Source organism: Rhinolophus sinicus, chromosome X (assembly GCF_036562045.2).
Source record: "Rhinolophus sinicus isolate RSC01 chromosome X, ASM3656204v1, whole genome shotgun sequence".
NCBI classification, from domain to species: Eukaryota; Metazoa; Chordata; class Mammalia; order Chiroptera; family Rhinolophidae; genus Rhinolophus; species Rhinolophus sinicus.
In genome coordinates this window covers 2,579,752-2,599,641 of record NC_133768.1, presented here as the reverse complement: position 1 = coordinate 2,599,641, position 19,890 = coordinate 2,579,752, and the positions used below count along the sequence as shown (strand labels likewise).

The 19,890-nt window shown below is 46.8% G+C and overlaps 1 protein-coding gene across 7 annotated transcripts in view; it reads left to right on the top strand.

Annotated features, from left to right (window-relative positions):
• Positions 1-19,890, top strand: part of TBL1X (transducin beta like 1 X-linked) — a 182,192-nt gene that overhangs the window by 57,110 nt on the left and 105,192 nt on the right. For 6 of the 7 annotated variants that reach the window (XM_074324200.1, XM_074324202.1, XM_074324198.1 and 3 more), the window contains one exon: positions 16,484-16,557. The exons of the other annotated variant lie outside the window; for it this stretch is intronic. The gene's annotated coding sequence lies outside the window, so the exon portion shown is untranslated. The remainder of the gene's footprint in view (positions 1-16,483; positions 16,558-19,890) is intronic. 7 annotated transcript variants of the gene reach the window in all.

The following is a 19,890-nucleotide window of genomic DNA, read 5'->3' as shown; positions in this document are numbered from 1 at the left end:
GTCATTTTCCTGGCAGCCATAGGAAACTCCTCCAGTGGGTAAAGCAGCCTCCGTGTTACAGCCCAGAGGTGAACACAGTGGAGCAGGGCGTTTAGCCACCACATGGCAGAACATTCAGGACCTTCTCCGGCTCTGTCTGTGGCCTCCTGCCTTTGCAGTGAGAAATGTCGCCTGGCGTGGACATGAGTCAGCTCTTCACTTCTTGCACTGATCCTGGCTGTGCCAGTGTCACATATGCTGCCACCTGTGGCCAGGTTTGACCACGTTCTTTTGAAGAACCCAGGAAAATCCTAGCGCCACGAAATGCTGGCTTTAGAATGATGGCTCCCTCCGACGTAGAGGACGGGATTCACAGAAAGGAGCTGAAATGGAACTGCATACGTTACAGACCCAGCTCCCTTCTGGCGCTGTCTGAAAAAAGCTCTGTAACAGGTTCATTAGGGACCGGGCCGTTTCAAAAATATATTTCACTGTCATTCTTGAAGCTTTTGTCATGTGTGACGACCGAAAATTGCAGTTCTTAATCCACTTCTATTGAATGTAAAATCCACTTAACCTGGGGCTTCACTCCTAATAAGGAGATTCGCTAGTGAGGTTCAGCTTCCAGATGCTGTTGTGACGATGACGAGAAACGTTTCATGTATTTCAGTTTTCATCACAAACCCGCCGAAAATCATGGTGTGCGCAAATATGATGATTCAATAAAATCTATTCTTCAGGTGTAATTTGAATTAGAAAGCCATTCCGAATGCCTCGTCCCAACGTAAATTATGCGACTGTGCTTTTGACATTAGAGGAAACGTACTTATTTAAAATCCCTTATGTGTTACAGCAAATGAAGAGTTTTCATGTAAAAGAAAATGGAAGTTGCCTCTAGTTTTCTGATTGTACAGTGACAACGTAACTATGTATTTTGTTTATCGTTTATACACACGCACCTAGATAATCTTTGCTTGAAAGATCTGAGAAAGCTTTTTCTTAAAAAAACAAACAGTTGTACTGAGGCAGACTTTACATATCACAACGTTTATGTGTTGTAAATATACGATTCAGTGATTTTCAGTACATTTGCAGCGCTGTGAAGACAGCGCCACAATACAATTTTAGAACGTTTATCACCCCAGAGAGAAAGCCTGTGCCCACTGGCCTTCTTCCCTTCACCCCAAGCCCCTGCTTTATTTTGTGTCTCTATGGATGTGCCACGCTGAGCATTTCAAATAAATGGACTCATACAATCTGTGTCTTTTGTGTTTTACCTCTTTCATTTCGTATAATGCTTTCAATGTTCACCCATGTCATAGCATGAGTCAATACTTCATTCTTTTTTAATGTTGACTCATATTCCGTTTTTATGATGTGCTTATCCCTTTAGCAATTGATGGACATGTGGGTTGTTTCCACTTTTTGGCTATCACAGGAATAAAGCTCCTATGAACATTTGTGTACTGGTTTCAGGTGGACGTTTTGTTTTCTCCTGGGTATATTCCTACGAGTGGAATTGCTGGGCCCTACGGTAACTCTGTTTCAATTTTTGAGGAACTGCCAGACTCTTTTCCAAAGCGGCCACATCAGTTGACCTTCCCACCCACAGTGTAGGCGCGTTCCAGTTTCTCCACATCTCACCAACACTTGTTACCGTCTCTTGTCAGAGAGTGAGATTCCACTTAGGGTGAGGTGACGTGGGCCCCGAGGGCACAGAATGTAAGGAGGCTTTTGCTCTCAGCTGCCTCACTCTTATCTGGGCCCCGAGTGACACATTCATCTGGATCACGGTGCTGTAGAGGCTACGCATGGATTGTACTGGACGCTCCCTGAGACCTGGAACTATTTGTTAAAGTGCTTATAAGGTGTATATAGCAGCTGTTTATCATGCATTGCTAAGTGCCATGAAATGCTATGCATATAGTACAGGGCGAAACTCCACGGCAAGAAGGGTGCATTCGTTTTATTTGTATTTTCTCTTAACCTCGCAACACGTCAGTGTGTATTTCTTAAAATGAAGGCGAATGTGTCAACATAGGGCAGTCGACGTGGATAAAATGCTGTTATACGACCCACAGACGTTATTCCAGTTTCTCCCATTGTCCTCCTGGTCTTCTGTACTGAGGAGCTTTTGGGACCCAGTCCAAAAGCACCTGGTCCATTTCAGTGGCTGTGTCTCTTCAACCTTCCTTCATCAGGATGGGTCTTAATCTCTCTTTGTGCTTCTCAACTTGGAAGAGACAGGGGCGCTCATTTTGTAGGATGTCGCTCGAAGTGGGTTCGTCTGCTATTTCAGTAGCACCAGGTTCTGCACAGGTGGCGCTGTACTCTTCTCCTTGATCCTGGTGACTTGTGCCCAGATTGCTCTGTAGTGATTGCCAAGTAGTGATTTTTAAACTCTTGTGATTCCTTCTGCATTTATTCGCTGACATTTTGCTGTAAGGGTCTTTCCTTCTCCTGCATTTATTTACGTACTTCTGTCAATATGGATCCATGGATTCTGATTGTATTCAATGGGTTCTAATCCATTGTTATCGTTACTTATTTTGATGCTCCGATCGTCCCAGATTTGGCCAGTGGGAACTCCTTCAAGCCATGTTGGAGCACATTTTTGCTTCTGCCACGAGATGGTCCGGGCTCACTCTCCCAGTCCCAGCCCTGGACTCAGACATTTTGCTAAGGACCCAGCCTGGTTCTTGTTAGTGGGCAGTGGAACCCGAGATCTGGACGCGAGGTGTGCTCATTGCGACCGAGGTGTCATCACGTGTGTCCTTTCGGTGGACAGACTGGGGAAAACAGCCATTTCGTGGCATTCTTCTCGTTCACCATTTTATAATATATTGGTAGCCTTTTTCTCACGTGAGAAGCGTGGCTCCCAACAAAATCAATGTATTTACTCCTTGGCTGAATTCTACAATGCACATTATTAAGTTGTTTCAGAACAAGTACACTCACACCACTATTCATAAACCTACTAACCTATTAAGTCAAATTTAAGTTTTCTCTGCAGTTCTCTTGGTCCTTTTGTCTTCAGACTCTGGAGTGAAAACTACTGTAGCTAAAAGTTACTTGGACCCTTTCGTTTCCGTTTTTCTTTAACATGGTTGTTACTCATTTGATATATAGCGAAGTGTATTTGTTTCTGTTTGTTTCCCATTGGAAGTAAAAACAAAAAAGCCTTGTTGATTTAACTTGGGGCATTTTAATTGTGACATGTCTCGGTGTGGGCCTCTTTGGGTTCATCTTGTTTGGGACTCTGTGCTTCCTGGCTTATCTGTCTGTTTCCTTCACCAGATTGGGGACGTTTTCAGCCATTATTTCTTCAAATACAGTTTCTGTCCCTTGCTCGCTCTCTCTTCTCCTTCTGGGATTCGAATGTTGTTACGCTTGATGTTGTCCCAGAAGTCTCTTAAACTAGTCTCATTTTTAACAAATAATTCATGTTTATTTTGCTGTTCTGTGGGTGTTTTCTGCTTCCTGGTTTTCCAGCTCACTGAGTGACTTATTTTGCTGCGTCAAATAATCTGTTGATTTCTTCTAGTGTATTTTTCATGTCAGATACTGTGTTCTTCGTTTCTGACTGGTTCTTTTTTTTGTGGTTTCTGCCTCTTTGTTGAAGCTCTCACTGAGTTCATCTATTGCTTCTGAGTTCATGGAACATCTTTATAACCCGTGTTTTGAACCCTTTATCTGATAGATTGCTTGTCTCCATGTCATTTAGTTCTTTTCCTGGGGTTTTGTCCTGGTCTTTCATTTGGACCATGTTTTTCTGTCTCCTCATGTTGGCTGTCTCTCTCTGTGTGTTTGTTTCTATGCCTCAGGCGAAACAGCCACCTGTCCGGTCTTGGTGGAGTGACCTTGTGTCGTGACCCCTTTGTAGACTGTGTGCTTGGTGTCTTTGGCAGGCCAGCTGGAGCTGGAGCGTGTGGAATGCAGACAGTACCGGGGGCACGCCTCGCTGGGGCCTGGGGCTGGAAGGGGCGCGGGCCAAGGGCAGCCCTAGGGGCAAGCTGTGCCAGGACCACTGGGGCAGGCCGCTTGGAGTTGTAGCCGGAGCAGGGCTCAAGCCTCAGGGAGTCCTGGTGGGAGCAAGCCGCACCTGGGCGGGGTCTGTAGGGAGGGTGGTGGGAAGCCAGGGAGAGGGCCGGGGGCAAAGCTTGGCAGGCGGGCTGCAGCTGGAGCTGGAGCAGGAGCAGGGACAAGCCACTGTGGCCCGGAGCTGTGGATGGAGCAGGTGAGGGCCTTGGGGAGACCAGGGGCAAGCATTGAAGCTGCTGTGGCCCGGAGGCGTACTGGGGTGGCCTTGGCCCGCAGCTGGATACCTGGATGGAGCCCCAGCTCAGGCCATCACGGGGACAGAGGACGGCCACAAGTGTTGCCGTTCAGTGCTTCTGACCCTAGAGAGAGTTCCCTCAGCTCCCTCCCGCTTGGCAGATGCTGTGGGGTTAGTAAATGGGTTGCCTTCCCGTGCAGACAGGTAACCTGTAAAGCACTGTTTTTGCGCCGCGTTTCACACGGCAGTTGCACACGGCAGAGTGCTGTGTTGTGCGGGGTGCCCTCGGTGCCGGCCCTCCCACCCGTGTCCGTGGGGTCGCTCTCGTTTGTTGTGCAGAAGCTCTTCTGTTCGGTCAGCCCTCAGTTCTTCCTTCGGGGCAGTTGCTCTGTCTGTGGGTGGGAATTCGATGCAAGGAGAGGAGTTAGTTCAGCGCCTTCCCACACCGCCATCTTGGACCGGATGCCTGCGTTCGTTTTACGTCGCTGCTCTCATAAATGATCGCACACCTAAGTGACAAATGTATTACCGTACAGTTCTGGACGCCACAATCCAAAATGGGTCTCATGGGGCGCAAATTGAAGTGTATGCACGGCTACATTATTTTTTGGAGGCTCTAGGAAAACGTCTTTGGGTGATGGTGGTGGTTTTTTTAAATACTTGCCTTTTCCAGCTTCTAGAGGCTGTCTCCATTCTTAGGCTCCTGGCTCCTTCCTCCATCTTCAAAGCCAGCAGCGGCTGAGTCTTTGTCACATTGCACTACTTTGACAATGGCTGTTCTGTCACCCTCTTCCTCCTTTGAACAACTTGCCTGATTACGTTGGGCCTTCCTCTGCAATCCAGGATAACTTGGGGTTTGTTTTTTATCAAGATCAGATGAGGAACCTGAATTCCATCTGCAACGTGAAGTCCAAGTTCTGGGGGTTGGGGTGTGGACAACTTGGGTATGTGTGGGGGTCATTCTTCTGCCCACCACTGGTGGCCTCTGGTTACAGTATCATAATCGTCATTGATTCTCGACATGGACTCGGCTCCTGCCCCTGCCTTTCTGGCTGCGTGGGAACCAGCAGTTTGTGCGGGGACTCTAGGAAGCTTGCGTTTGCACTCTGGACCTGCAAAGTCATGACATTGTTTTCGGGTGACGAGCTAGGACCAGACCTGTGCTTTAGGAAGTTGCGTGTGGTTTTGTGGGTTTGCGGGGTGGGGAGATCAGGCAGATGGAAATTGTGTGCAGTCATCCAGAAGCCAAGGTGCCAAGTGGGGGGGTCGTGAGGTGGTCCTGGGCATGATGAGTTGTGTCAGGGACACTGGGGTTGACGTGACAGGACTTGGCCTCTGTTGGGAGAGGAATGAGTCCAAGATGACAGCAGCCAAGTTTGGGGGCTGGGTGTAAAAGGGTAACAGTTGGGGAATCAAAGGAAATGGTTACAGTGAGGCTGGGGGGAGAGTGAAGGTTCCATTGAAAAGAGTGACCTGTGGGTGCCACACACAGGTCCAGGCAGAAACATGAGGCCTGAGAAAGAGTAGTTAGTTACAGAACAGGCCAACTCATTCCACACAGGTTTAATGAGTGGCTATGACTCAACAAGCCTTGATGAGCTAAAAACAGACGTAGTTCCTGCCGTCAAGTAGTTTACCATCCAGCTAGATTGCTCTGGGCCCGTTGACCTGGAGGTGTGTGGCCCTTCCATAAGCCAGTGCGGGAGGGGCTTCCAGGAACCATCATGCCAGCTGTTCCCGAGAAGAGCAAAGATGAGCTGGGGCGTTGCATTTGCTGACTCTGTTGAAGTTATTGGCTATTTCACAATCGCAGCAGGAGGAACCCCCCTGCGAGCTTCGTTCACACGGCTCTAACCAAGGGCCATTTCCCCCACCTCTGCCATGTCAGGACTTCCAGTTTTATTACTTCCCTGCTCTTCATACAGAAACCTACCTCTGGGAGGTGACCTGCCTACTTTGTCATTCTGCAGCCTGGGCCATCCTGGTTGTTGATGGGTCACGGATTTATTGTCTACATTGGGACACTTCTGAGAGAGAACAGCGGCACTGTGAATAATTACCTTCAGCAAGCAAGGGGTCAGCTAGGAGCGCCTCAGGCAAAAAGACACAGGAGTCTGTTAGTGTATTGAAGTTGAGTCATATCTCGCGCCTTACGTTTTTCCTGACACTCTCAACTCAAGTTTGTGAAAAAGTTTGCATGCCAGATATTTCATCGTTATTTCTCAGGAAGCCTGGAAATTTGTTCATGTACGCACATGCGGCGTTGTTTATGGATTTCAGTCGATTGTCTTGTGTGTGTTGGTATTCTGCAAATATCTGTAGACCTACTGTGATTGATAGAAGTGCAAGTAATTTCAAAGGCATTATTGAATTTACTGCCATGAGGTAGTCTTGCCATTAGGTACTTTTTCCCTTAAACGTCAGGTAATAAAAGTACAGCTCTTTTTTTTTTTTAATGTAGGTGGCCCACAAAAATTTTTGACCCCTTAAAAAATGGTTCTGCTTGTTTATCAAGCCATCACTTACCATAGCAAGGAGTTGAATACAATGGTGAAAGATGTAAATCTGATTTGGTCTGTACTGTGGGTTACTAGGCAACTGTTAAAATTGCTGTGGTAGAACTGGTATTATTTATTGGCACCGAAACGTGTTTACAATGTACTGCACTGTGATTCTGCAACCCCAAGAGACCCACAGCCCAGCTGAGACTTGGAGCACTTGTGACAATGTGTCCTTGTAGTAAACCAGGCTGTGGAGAGGTTTGCACGCTGGTACCATATTGCTTATCCACTCGTAAGTGTGATTTACTTAGCTGTGCTTTGGGGTTGTATGGTAGTTAGCTAACACTGGGGGTTGTTTTAGGAAGTGGCCAATGGTACACCTCATGGATAGGTTCACTGCCGCTAGAGTTGTAATGAGTCCGCTGTGTCCTGTCTGGGACCTGTGGGAGAAACGTTGCACATATGTCAAATGCTGGAAGCTGTGGTTTTAATACTTGTATCTTTTAAAAATTTTTTTGGATACTGTGACTCAAGCACCTAACCTACCTGTTTCTTGGAGTAGATGTCTAGTTGCCTTCCAGCTGATGGAAAGTTGCGTTGGGTGGCAAACTTTGGGTACCGTCCTCGCTGCTCAGCTTTGTCCCGTTTTTCGCGCCATGACCGGCGTTTGCCCTGATGTACCCAGTTCATTATTTTATTTTTGCTGTTTTGTGTGTGTGGTTTTGGAACCCACCTCGGATCTTTTTCTTCTTGTCTGGTCCCAGGCAGGGAATGAAGTATTTCAGCGAAGGAGAGCTCTCTGGCTTCTCGGAGACTCGGCTCACTATAGCTTTTGGATTCAGATGTGTTAATGGCATCCTATTTTAACGAGCTGCTTCCTGTTGAGGTATATCAGGACAAAGTGCATTTCTAAATTTAGTGTGATGAGGAGTGTACCAAAAGCAGCTGTCGAGCTGATCCAAGGTAAAGCTTTCTAGGCCTTTCAAGTCTGAAAATTCAAGTTCTTTAAAATCAGTTTAAGAGAGAAAGGTTCATAACAATTAGCATAGCTCCTGAATCATTTCATTTTACTGGGGGGGAAAAAGCCATTTTTTTTAAAATAAATTCTTGGGCTTAACGGCTCATTGAATGGAGCGGAAATTCTTGATCTGCTTCCATCAGTGTGGTTAGTGCAGCAGTTTCCTCTAAACTCCACTGACAAACCGGGCCTCAGAACCTTGAATATGCTTCGTAACTTGTGTTAAAAAGCAGGATATGAAAAAGGAGGCTATGGAAGTAAACGTGCTTAAATGTCTCTCGCGAAACAAGTCTTAGGTTGGTGCAAAAGCAATTGCGGTTTAAAAGGTTAAAAATAATTGAAAAAACCCGCAATTCCTTTTGCACTAACCTAATACAAAGAGTTAGTGCAGAGAGAAGAGCTGTTTCTGGGTTGATGAGAAGGAAAGATTTGGAACTGCGCTATTTGGGGGATCAGCTCAGGACCTTTGCTGTTCTCTGTTAAAAATAGCCAACAATAATGGCCTCTGATTTATAGCTGTGACGGGCCAGGACCTTTGCTACGGAGTTTATGTGTAATGCGTGTCTCTCTTCCTCCCAGCAGCCATGTAATGGAGTGTCTTTCCGCCCATGTTTCCAGGGAGAGGGAACCAGGAAGCTCACAGGTTCTTGTCTGGAGCCAAAGCTGATTCCATAATGTATAGACTGCAGTGGCCAAAGCGGTTTTAGTCAGTACGTACTTAGCTCAGTGCATCGTGTACGAGGCAGGGATCTCTGCTCTTTCCATGTACGGAAGGTGGTGTGCACCCCTAAGGTCCTCGTGAACAATGGCCGTTGGTTCTCCCCATTGTACAGATAAGAAGGTGGAGGGCTGATGCTGCCTGGCCCAAGGGTATACAAGGGGTGGGGAGAGATTCCTTCACAGCCCGTTTGTCCCATTTCCTGTTGTCCTCAGACGACACCTGTCGTGCCCTTCATTTTGACCTCTTCCACTGCCCGATGCCCATGGAATTACGTCATTCTTCCTGAGCGGCCCGTTGTAGGCACTGATCTAGTTTTTATGCACTACTTACTGGAAACATCTCACCACCTTTTATGGCGACCTAAAATGTCTTGGGGGGACACCGTCACCCCCAGTTCAGAACCACTGAGGTAAAGGGTTTGGGAGCAGCCCTGACCCTCAGTATAAACTAGACCAGAACTCCCAGGGGACCGCTGTCTCCCAATTGTGGAGTTTGAGGCTTAAAAACAAGTCCCCATTTTTGGAAAAGTCATTTTAGATGTCCTTCCTTCAGTATTGGGAAACTCCAGTGAATGTGTTTAAGAGTGTTGGTGTTTTCATGTTAGTGTTTATTTTTATTTAGGACACCTTTCTGATGTCCTAAATAAGGAGGTGACACTTGAAAAAGCACTTTGGTTTGTGAATAGGAGTGTGTGTGTGTGTGTGTGAGTTAGTTTTGAGTTAGTTGACCCTTGAAACCAGTGTCCTAGATTTTGAGGATTTTTTTGTTTTGTTTTTTGCTTTTTTTTTTTTTTTTTTTTTTTAAGGAAATCGTTCAATGTAATTGTTTCACAGAAGGGATTTGCTTGCTGTGTTTGTTATGAAGCTGAAGACCTTTCAGCTTGACCTTTCCAGGTGAGGGGGGAGGATGCTGTGTTTTGCAAATGATAGAAACTGAAACATAATGGTAGAAACTGAAACCTAATGACACCAGGACCATAAGGTGTTCTGAAACTTTTGTGATTATTTCAGTGACTACATAAAAAATGTGCTTGAAAGGTACGTTTAAAATGATGCCTCATGCCCATTGCAGGACGTAGAGACAGTGCTTTGGGAGGTGAGGGAGAGTATCATTAGGATTCTTTCCTACCTCCTGATACATTCTGTCATCTGTAAACAAACATTGATTAGTATCACATGAGGATTATCTTGATAGAGTTTGGTACAATATCTGGGCAGCTTCGAATTGCTGCTGAGCAACACTTTGCTGAATACAAAAACTGTTATCCCACTGCTTTGCTATATCATCTTTAAATGTTCTGGTTCCTTTTCTCTCACCAAAGATGAGCTTCCTGCCACTAAGTAAAATTTAATCTATCGCTCTGATGGAAACAATAATAACGGTAAATGCTGAGAAACAAATACTGCATGACTAATTGCTTATTAAAATTTGCCGTGGGTTTGTTTTTTGTTTTTCCCATTGTTATTAGCTCTGGATGGATTATAGACTTAGAAGCCCAATCGGGTCATGTTATTCCCTTATCTCATACCAGATTTCCACGTGCCAAATCACATCTTGGTCTTTTTGTGTGGAATTTATTTGGCATTTTGTGGGGTGAGTTGGGAAGTGATTTTTATTTGTGACATGTGGATGGACCTTACGGGCGTGGGGTCTGGGTAAATGCACGTGCCCTCATGTACCTCAATATGTGTTGATAAGTATTGATTTTGCCAGTTTTCCAAGCATGAAATACTTGTTAGTGAGCCTCAGAATACATGAAAGAAGAAATCAGGTTTATAGAAATGTCTTGTTGAGTGCCTCTTTCTCTCTTTATTGGAATAGCTCACACTTTTACATGGAACTGGAAAACCCGCACGCATAATAAAATGCCATAGTTTGCAGAAACAAATGGGTATTGAGTAACTTATCTGAACAACAGATGAAGAAAATGTGTCTCCCCATTGATCCTTAAATAAAAAAATGAACAATTTCCCCCAAATGTTTATTTCTTCATACCTACGGTGCTAGTATGTTTATTTTTATTCAGAGTTGAAAAAAAAGATGTATCTTTTCATTTCACTGCTGCTCTTTATTTGTTTTGAATGCATACCTATTATGGGCCTGCTGTGTTCTGGTCACTAAACGTTGGTGAATGTGGTTCCCAGTGAGTCAGATGAAACTATGGGCTCACTAGCTCTGGACGGTGCACAGGACTTACGGGGGGTTTTGTTCTGTTTTCTGCCTCAGTCATTGTTAATAGTATGCCTGGATAGCAGTTTGTTATGTTTGTGCCGTTTGTTGAATGAATGACCAAACGCATGAATGAATGAATGAATGAATGAATGAATGAATGAGAGTTTTTATGCTTGTGCCATTTGTTGAATGAATGGGCGAATGAATGAATGAACAAACACACACACAGAGAATTCCCTGATATGCCTTTCTAGTTCCTACCCTCTGGAGCACCCAGTATATGGAAGGGGTGTTTCTTACCAAAGCAGGGGATGGTGGGGGTGCCCTCTGAATGCAGTGTCAGGGTGCCATACAAAGAAGTTGCTGTCAGGAATTTGCCTTTTGTCTTGTCTATCCTGTTGGTTTTCTTATTTTTAATGCTGTGCTTCGTTTTTATGCTGTGACTGTTATCCCTGTAATGCAAATTTCTGTTTTGTGAGGTACCTTTCTCTCACCCCTCAGGAGAAAGGAGGGCACTTCAGTGCCCTGTGTATACAGCAGGTGTAACAAAACCCATTCTTAGCTACAGAGGGATGTTTCTACTTGCATGATACCACTCTAAAAAGTGCTCCAGTTCTTATAAGGAAGGAGGGACTGTCAGGAATTAAAGCATAGAACGTGACAGTGAAAGTAGTGATGGTGGGGATTTAGAAATTGCACCCAATCGTTTTTTCTGAACCCAAGTTTGAATGGCATCTTAGAGTTGGCCCAAAAGCCAATTCCTTTTCCTTTGTTGTCTTCCCCCCCTTTTTCATAATCTTTAGATTTGTGCTGTCTTATATGGCCACGTGTGACTATTTAAACTTAAGTAGATGAAAATTAAATAAAAATGCTGTCAGTTCCTTGGTTGTACGAGCCACGTTTCAAGTTCTCAGCAGGCTTGTGTGACTGATGGATGCATCATTGGAAGTGAAGGTACCAAAGTTTTATCAGGCAGACGAGATACAGTTACTCAGACTTTTGCCTAGTAGGGATTCCAGGGAAAGGAGGGGAAAAACTCAAATCTGAAGGAGAGAAATTTCACACCAACTGACTAGCTCAGTTGACTAAAAATTAAGCACATCGAAAAAAAAAATTATTGCACGAAGGCTCGTCACCATGTCATTTTTGAATATTAGGGATAAGGGCAGTATTGTAAGCACTTTCCTGGATTCAAAAAAAAAAAAAAAAAAAGGATCTAGAATGAGAATGACATCAGATGTCTTAGAGCAACACTGGAAGTTGGAAAACAGACTGAGCTTTGAGGTCTGTGAACATAATTTTTACTCAGAATTGTGAAGTCATTCCTCTGACTGACTGGTTGTTAACTGAGGACAGAATAAAGTTATTTACGTATATTCAGGACATCAGTGAAATGTAGCTTTTCACATACAGCACTTCTCAGGAAGCCCCCACCAAAACGAGAGAGTAAATCAAGTAACAGGGAGATTTGGGATCCCAGAAACAGAAGGAATGCTCCAGTCGTTGCTGTGTTTTTGGGGCTCGTGCTGACAAGTGTGAGGGGAGCAGAGACGGGAAAATTCAGAAGGAAGGTCTGGTGTGTAATGTTTGCAGGGGAGGGGAGCAGTGGAAAGACATGGCACTGACATGTGAGGGTTTGATCATGTGAAAAAAAGAAAGATTGTGGAGAGTGTGGGAAGAATCACCAAAGAATACAAAGGAAACTAAGGCTTAAAAACAAAGGCAACTCATAACCGCAGGAAAACACAAAAGTTGTATAAGAAAGGGATCGTGAGCGTAGCACACTGCCTGCTCAGCAGTGCCCATTCTGTTGTGAAGAAGTGTGTATAGATTTAACCCCAAACACCTCTACTATTGGGAAAACGGGGGGGAGGTAAGCACAGCCTTGGTGGAAGGGACTTTAAAAGCCAAACTTTCTCTTCTATGTGTGACGCAATCAAGGAAGGTCTGAAGTTGATAGGGAACCTTATAAGCAGATTCTTCCGCAATCGCAGAAATCAATACCTGGGAACACTTCCAATAACGCACACAGTTCTAAGGTAGGAAAGTGGTTGCTTTTGGAAATAGAATTGGGGATAGATGGTGCTAAAAAGCTTGTAATTCAAAAGAGCAGTCCTTTGCCTCCGCTGTATTTAACTTTCTAAAAAACTATGTAGATGTATGACTTTGAAAATAAAAATGGTTTGGAAGATGAAAGTATATAGGATCTATACCTCCTGTAAAATTATGTTAGTAGGGTCCACCTTGGCAGGAGTGCTGTTTGCGCCAGATAATTCTTGGCTAAGGGTGGGGCTGTCCTGTGTGCTGTAAGCTGTTCAGCAGTATCCCGGCCTCCCTAGATGCCAGGACCATTCTTCCTCCTGTCCTGCCAACTAAAAAATGTCTCCAGACATTGCCCAGTGTCTCCTGGTGGGGGGTGGGGGGGGTTATACAATCAGTCCCATTTGAGAACCACTGATTTAAAGGATGTGAAATCTGTGTTTGAATGCGCCGCCTCAAAATACTGAAATGCTGTTCGGTACGGAGAATGCAGCAAACCAAAGCCTCACTACACAGAACTTGAACCTTGTAGCAAATGAGCTGGTTCAGAATTGTCTGGCACTCGACTGTCCCCGTTACATGCCAGTACCTGTTTCAGCTCCTGGCTGTTAGCCCGGTTATTTCAGGGCTCGCTGAAAACAGAAGAGGACTCAGGAGGAAACTGCACCTTCCCTGTCTGTCATGCTCAGTGGCTTCTGAAAACACATTTCGGATTTTTTGCGTTGTTTTCATGACGCTACAACTCGAATTTCTCTGGAGTGGAATCGTTCACCGTTACAGCAACTTTGGAAAACTAGTGCACCCTTTGGGTATATTTCTGAGCTCTGTTGTCTGCGGGACAGATGGATACATACGATCCTCTTTCCCACCCTCCTCTGGCAATCCTTTTGCAAGTTCTTGGTTCAGTTCTCTGCGAGTGTTTTCCCTTAGACATTTTACAAAGGGAAGTCAACAGGAAAATGGTTCCTCGGATTTTTTGATGCGGATGAAACGTCATAAATAATCTAATATTCTCATTTCACAGCTGAGGAACCTCTGGTCCCCAGAGAGTGTCTTCTAATTAATTAGGAGCAAAGTGAGGCCCGTAACTCTGTTCTCCTGCTTTTGTTTTTGTTTTTAACTTTTTCTATAATGCAGTGTATGTGCACAGCTGTGGAAGGAGGGAAGAATGGGCAGTAACATCTGGCTGAGTTTGTCAGCATTTGCACACAGTTAAGCGTTTTGGGCAGTGTCCGTGGGGATACGTGCCCTTGCAAGCTTAGAGAAAATGAAGACAAAGAGCCAGGAAACGTCGCGTCTTGTCTTTTCATGAGGTGCTTCTTTAGCCCGATTGCTGATGGTCCAGATTGGAGCGCTCTTGGGATTTGGGGCCAGGATGATACAGGCGCAGGTCAGAGAGAAAAGGCTCGGGTCTCCTGCTGCGGGGCGGTCTCTGAGCCAGCACCACCCTGCAGTTGTTCTTACTGGTCGGGCCTGGAGCTCCCCGTTGGCGGGTCCCTGCCTCCTGACTTCTGGTCCCCTCCCCTGAGATGGCTGCCCACACACATGGTTTAGCAGATGGAATATTACTCTTTGGCCCAGCCAGCTAGCAGGCTCCTGCTGAGGTGGAACTACAGAGAGTTGTCCAGCATTTGGGAGAAGCCCCCTCTGGGAGTATGCCATCTGCAGGACTGCCTTGCCCAGGCGGCTGCTTCTTCCCCCTGCTGGGAGGGGCAGCCCCAGTCTATCCATTAACCACCCTTCTGGTACTCCGCTGTCAGCGTCCTCTTTCCCGAGCACCATGAGTGCGTCAGGACATTTTTACAAAGCTTGGTGCCGTCGTCTTGCCCCGATTCGTTGCCTCGAGCACCACTCAAGGTGCAGCCCCTTTCTTTTCCTCCTCACCTGACTTTACGGGCCAAGGTGAGCTTCGCCTCTTCCGGGAAGTCTCTCTAGATTTCTTCCACACAATGCTTGTTCGTGCAGAGGACGCAGTGTAATCCCTTGTCATCTGCTGCCCTCCCTGTCATTCGTCTGTCAGCCACAGTTATATGCTAATCCCTCCCTGATTTTTGAGAGACATTTGTTCCTACAAGCCAGGGACACCCCACCATTGTGGACTCCCTGCTACCTCCCACACACATGCTCCTTGCATGTCTCGTTGGCAAGCTCCTCTCTTTCAGGGTTGGATCCTGGTCTTGCAGTCTCAGACCAGTGGTTCTCAGCAGGGCAGTTGTGCCCTCCAGGGGACACATCTGGGGGTCAGTTTTCGTGGTTATAGCTGGGGCAGCGGTGGATTGCTACCTCATGGGTAGAGCCCAAGGGTGTCACACATCCTGCAGTGCCCAGGCAGCCCCCACCACAGAGAATGGTCTGATCCAAAACATCAGCAGTGCTGAGCTGCAGAAACCCTGCTTTCAATGCTCTGGTCCCAGCCCGTAGCTTTTTCTTTCCTTTTTTTTTTTTTTTAATTGGGGAATATTGGGGAGCAGTGTGTTTTTCCAGGACCCGTTGGCTCCAAGTTGTTGTTTTTCAAGCTAGATGTGGAAGGTACAGCTGACCTCCAAGTCAAGTCATTGTTTTCAATCTAGTTGTGGAGAGCGCAGCTCACTGGCCCGTGTGGGAATCGAACTGGCGGCCTTGGTGGTATGAGCACCGCGTTCTAACCAACTGAACCAACCGGCCACCCAAGTCCATAACTTTAAAGATCGTGGTTAGAGAATGGCTCCCAGACTTACCTGTGACCTCTTCCACTTGCTCATACTTGGGTATTTAATTACCTTGTTACCAGTCCACTTGGAGGTCTAAGGGGCTTCTCAAAGTTAACACATAAAAGAGTCTTGCTTTCTCTTCCCCCCAGCCTTCCTGCGTCCCAGGAAATGGTACCACCTACTAAGTTGTTTCCCAAGCTGGAACCTGGAGGTCGTCCTGCATTCTCTTTCCCCCCTCCCTGTCACATATCCATTCCACCTGGCAGTCCCCTTTCCATTGGCTGCAGAGTCCCCTGGGATCCAGTCCTGCCGTCACTCCCTTCTGCTGCCCAGCCCACTGGCCTGCCTCTCCCTCACCACGGTTATTCTCACCACAGGACATTTGCACTTGCTGTGTCTACAGCCTGGCCCTTGTCACCCATCCCCATGCAAGTGCTCCCACCTCAAAAAGCTCCATCCCAGCCTCCAGTGTAAACTTGACCCCTGGTCACTTTCTGTTCCACTCCCCAGTCTGACTTTGAATCATTCTATCTCATGTTAAATGATCTCGTTTGGCAATCTACTGGCTGGTTTTAATGCTCCTGCTCTTCCATCACCAACTTCCCCCTTCTCACTGCCAGGGTGGGTCAGCTCCCCAAGGCCTGGGACCCTCTGTGTCCCTAACACCAGAGCAGCATTGAACGCCGTTTCCATTTTTCCACAAGACTGAATGAGGCCTTGTTGTCAGTGAAAAATTAGCCGAGTTGCACCGAACCTGGAAATACCTGTGTTCTCAGTTAGCGTGCTTGAGGGTGGTGGGGAAGAACATATCTGTCGTTAGAGCTGAGTACATTGTTCAGTTATGGAAGTGACAGGATCATCGTGGGCTCTGAGACCGTGGAAGTTTTGAACGGGTTTGTGTGAACGATAGTCCTGTACGCTCTAAACAGAGACGCAAGCCTGAAATGCACCACCGGTCGTAGTTATCATTTCCGCTTTCTGACACCCCGATCGCAGATATCTGCCTGCTTATGGAGCGGTCGAGAATGCGCTTCGGAATGTTTTCATGGACCCTGATGCCTCACTCTGGGTGTTTTTCATTACCAGGTAACGGAAGACAGAAAATAGGCCTAAACATAAGCCCCAGAAGGAAGAAGGAATTGGCTGACATTTGGCTCTGAGTAAGTGAAGTTGTAAAACGGATTTTGTGTTATGTCATGAATGTCCCTTTGCCCTCTCCATGTTTTCCGTGTTGAAAAATTAAATATTACTGTGCTGGCAGTATGTACTGGAAACAGGCATTTCTCAAGATTTCTTGTAAGAGGTGCCTTTGCTAGCAAAAAAAAAATGCTTATGTGCATTAGTACTTCATAACATACCTTTTTTATTTAGCTTCTGGAAGTCAGAAATTTTAGGACAGGGGAAATGCGGATGATGGTTGAAGTGTGTTTGCTTTATTTGAGGTACTTGTTTTTCCTCAGAAGGCTGACTGATAACAAGCAACAGCGGTTTCTGACAGGTTCCCTTTGACTTGTATGTCCCTGTCGGAATGTGTTTGGAAAATTGACAGGCTGCTGTGTCACTACGTGTGACCCAGCGAGAATTTTCTGTAAACACCTTGCCTGACACCGTCCTGAGGCAGCGTGGTCTGTGACGTAGGCCCCTGAGGAGGTGTTTTCCTTCATCTGAACCCTGCAAGGACTGGTGTCAGGGTAGAGAGTCTAGACGTACCGAGAACGGGGCCTCCTGGGTCTGCAGCCGCCATATTGGCTGTTCTGTTTCATCCCATTGGCAATGAGGCCATGTCTTACCCGAATCAAAAGCATCCTTTTCAGACCACTTTGCATGAAAAAAAAGTCGGTTTCTGGGATGACCATTGTTTGAATCTCTTGTGCAGCGTTGTGGAATATACAAAGATATAGGAGATATGTCTTGGTTTGGGGGTGAGGCATTATGGGTGCACTACAGGCGGGTGGCTGGTGCACAGCTGGGCTGTGGATGACTGTCCCATGGATGGCGCAGATGTTCTCTGCTGTGGGAATTCCAAGGAAGGGTCTGTCAGCCGAGGAAGGCCGGACCCTCCTCGTGGAAGGGAGACTTGAGTTGGGGTTGGTGGTGGCTGGGATTTTGCTGTGCACTGAAGAAGTGTGCTGTAGACGGGTTCCTCAAAGGTGAGGAACCAGGAATAAGAAAGCATTTTTGGAGGGAGGACGGGAAGAGTTGATAAACCAGTCTGGAATGGAGGGGAGTGAAGGGGGAACAGAAAGGGCGTGAGGAAAAAGAGGGATTTTGAACTTGACCCTGCCTGCACAAGTGTCCACAGGAGGCTTTGATTCTGATTCCCTTCACATTAGAGCTGCCATCTGTGTCTACCTGGACACACCTGAAGGATACACCCCCCTCGGTAATGCAGGGGCAGCGTGTATATTGAAAGAGCATCAAAGGTGAATCTTCTACCAAACGGCCGCAGGTGCAGAAAGAATAGTAAATCATGGCAAAACATTTGCCAACACTTACTATGTGCCAGACGTATTTTGGTAACAACTTTATTGAGCTGTAACTCACATAGCAACACGTTACCCATTTGACGTGTACAGTTCAGTGGTTTTTAGCAGATTCATTGAGTTGTGCAACCATCACCGCAGTCAATTTAAAAGCATTCCATCACTCCCAAAAGAATCTGATCCCATTGGCAGTCATTTCCCATTCCTGGCCCTCCTGGCCCCCGACAACCACCATGTGACTTCCATTCTGGATGTTTCATGTAAATGGAATGCTACATTGTGTGTTCCTTTTGACCCGTTTCCTTTCCTCAGCATGTTTTCAAGGTCCCTCCATGTTGTAGCGCGTGGCACAGTGCTTCATTCCTTGGAATTGCCAAGTACTTCCCACTGTGCGAAATAGACTGCATTGTATCAGTTCATGAATCAGACACTGTGAGTTTTTGAAGCCTTCTGTTTTGAAATCGTGTTAGACGCACAAAAAGTTGCAAAGATAGCACAGTGAGTTCCAGAGTAGCCGCCCGCCTTCCTCGCCCCTGTGATTACATCTTACGTGAAGAGAGTGCGTTGTCCAAAGTAGGAACTTGACATTGGCCCTGTGGAGACAAACGCGACCTTATCCGCATCTGGCCGGTTTTTACGTGCGCTTGTGTGCGGGTGTGTGTATGCATGTGTGTACAGCTGTACGAAATGTTCTCCCACGTATAGATTCGTGCAACCACCGCCACCATCCAATGCAGAGCTGACCCTCACCACAAGGGAAGCTTCTGTGCTATTCCTTTATGGCAACCCTGGCCGCTCCTGCCAACCACGGAGCTCTCCGTCTCTCCAATGTTGTCATTTCAAGACTGTGTCATAAATGGGGTCCTACAACTTGTGGCCTTTGGAGACTGCCTTTCTTCACTCAGCCTGTAGCCCTTGCGATCCATCCAAGTTGTGTGTATCAGCAGCTCCTGCCTTCCTCTTCTTTTTTTTAAAATTTGTTTCAGGTTTTTTGTTGTTGTTTTTTTAAATTTTATTGGGGACTGTTGGGGTACAGTGTGTTTCTCCAGGGCCCATCAGCTCCAAGTCGTATTTCCTTCTAGTCGTGAAGGGCGCAGCTCAGCTCCAAGTCTAGTCACCGTTTTCCATCTTTAGTCGCAGCGGGCACAGGCCACCATCCCATGCGGGAATTGAACCGGCAACCTCGTTGTTCGGAGCTTGCGCTCTAACCATCTGAGCCATCCGGCTGCCCCAGCCCGTGCCTTCTTCATACTGAATCATAGGCCATGGTGGGGATGTCCAGTGTTCATTTACGCATTCCCTCGTGCAAGGGCGTTTGGGATCTCTCCAGTTTGGAGAGCCGCTGTGAGCACGTTTGCACAGCTTTGGTGTGTGTGAACCGGACGCTGCTTTGTCTCCACTGACCCCTCAGATGGCCCGCTGAGGTTGGCACCATTGTTGCTTCCATTGTCCAGACAAGAGAACCATGGCACTGAGAGGCTGAGAGCCTCCCATGGCTGCTGGGGACCCCCGCCTGGCTGTTCCCTGTCCCTCTGCTGGCTGGAGCCACCAAGTTCAGAAGGTGCAGGGGCCAGGCTGGGCTTCTCCACCTTCAGAGCATGCTCAGGAGAGAAAGTTCTGGCCAGGCAAGTACCGAGAGTGAGGCTTTCCATGAGAAAAACTGCGGTGTATGACGGAGAGTCAAGTTAGGGGACACCTTCCAGTTCCTTCTGCAGCTGGGACCTCAGAAAGCCCTTGCTGTTGTCAGCTTTCGGGGTGATTAAGTCAGACTGAAGGGCCCATTGGGTGGGCATGTGCCCACCTTATTGCTGCAAAGAACCACCTGGAAGCCAGCTGTCCATCCACGCTGTCTCCAGGAACTGCCTTCAGAGGGGCCTGGATGTTTCCGTTGGTGGGTCAGCTCGCTGGGAGTGAGAGCACGAGCACGCTTTGTCCCGATCACGGTCACCATCAATGTGAGGACAGAAGGGGAGGAGAGAGGGCTGACTTGAAGTTCAACAGCTCTTGCTT